Source organism: Nematolebias whitei, chromosome 8, assembly GCF_014905685.2.
Source record: "Nematolebias whitei isolate Nwh7 chromosome 8, NemWhi1, whole genome shotgun sequence".
In the NCBI taxonomy this organism is placed as follows: domain Eukaryota; kingdom Metazoa; phylum Chordata; class Actinopteri; order Cyprinodontiformes; family Rivulidae; genus Nematolebias; species Nematolebias whitei.
Genome location: NC_056505.1, coordinates 3,347,172 through 3,349,011, shown reverse-complemented (window position 1 = coordinate 3,349,011; position 1,840 = coordinate 3,347,172).

The window sequence follows — 1,840 nt, the reverse complement described above, 5'->3', positions numbered from 1 at the left end:
CATGGTTCTGTTGGGTCTCAGTGGATCCGACCATGGTTCTGTTGGGTTCTGTTGGGTTCTGTTGGGTCTCAGCTTTTGTCATTTCTCCTCAGAAGGTGATTTCAGTTCAGAGCTGGCGGGCGACACATTTGTTCAGGAAAGTTGAGCTTTAACTCGTTAAATCTACGACTGTGAAGAAGCAGAGACTTTTAATAAACAACATTTTTAATGGTTTTATTTGTAAAACAAAACAAACAAAATCAACAGAAATCAAAAGTAAAAGATCAAATACAGAATTTTTCTTTCCGTAAACTTTAGAAACAAACAAAAAAATCCATCTCTGACTGAAATCCTCGTCTTTCCTCGGCAGCTCACAGACGGTGACCTTTGACCCCGAGCCACTCCCCCCGCTGGCCTACCTGCGACCAGGTGACCCCGGCCTCCTACCCCAACCTGCAAGGAAACAAGCTCCGCCCACCAGGTTTGTTTTAATGTCAAAAGCTATTTATTTCTTTGATCCTTCAGTAAACAGTTTTATCAATTATTATTGTTATTGTTTTATCATTGTTATTAATATTATTATTGTTATTATTATTATTTTATTAATTTAAAGATGAAAATCCAGCAAGAGCAGATGTAGATTTCCTCCACAGGGTTCTGTTTGTTTTTAAAGTTCTTTTATAACTTAAATGAAGTTCGATCTCATAAATCTGATCAAAGGAAAAATTTCACGTCACAAACTGAACTCAAAGGTTTTTAATCCAGAAAAATAAAAATAAACAGTTAAATGTTTCATTAGTTCCAGTTTAAACTCACATCAACACTTTCCGGTTTAAATAAAAAGATTTTAAATAGATTTAGACCAACAGTGGATCAGGTAAACAAACAAACATCAGTGTGAGCAGATGTGTTTTCAGAGAACATCTGGCTCCACGCTCTCGTCCTACAATCCAGAGTTTGAGGAACAAACAATTAAAAGTGAATTTGGAAACTTTATTTTTTCTCGAAGACGTTTGCAGAGCGGAGTTCTGGTTCTGATCGGATCCACCTGCTTCAAGTCGCCCAAGTTTAAAAACAAGCACTTTACAAAACAAAGTAAATGAAATGTGAAAATTAAACATTTCTTCTGAATGAATCGGACTTTGTGTCTGCGTTCAGTAAACAAACAGATAAATTCAGAGAAACGGGCTCGAACTCGTCGGCTCTGGAATATTTGATGATTTTAGTTTAAACTTTGTCGTTCAGACGATCGGAACATCTGATCTGTTCTCATGACCTCCTCATGTTTTCTTGTTTGTTTTCTTGTTTGTTTTCTCGTTTGTTTTCTTGTTTGTTTCTTGTTTGTTTCTTGTTTGTTTTCTCGTTTGTTTTCTTGTTTCTTGTTTGTTTCTTGTTTGTTTCTTGTTTGTTTGTTTGTTTTCTTGTTTGTTTCTTGTTTGTTTGTTTGTTTTCTTGTTTGTGTCAGGGGGAAACTTGCTGCAGTCAGCTCGCAGCGCTGGCGCCCGACGTTGGAGAAATACATCAACGAGGTTTAACGTTTGACTCGTCATCTCCAGCCTGTTGGAAAATAAATCGCTGCGTTCAAATAAAGACGAGACTTTTTTTATTTTATCTGACGAGAAGAGTTTTAAGAGCCGGAAGCAGGAAATGAAGTTTACTCAGCGAGCGGTGAAGAAAAAGAGTCAACAGGTGGAGCAGACAAACGTCCATCATTACCTGCTGCTGCTGTCCACGTCCAACACTCACTGTGTGAGAGGTGGGGGGACACATGGACAGTTCTCAATCCATCACAGGGACACGTGGACAGGTCTCAGTCCATCACAGGGACACATGGACAGGTCTCAGTCCATCACAGGGACAC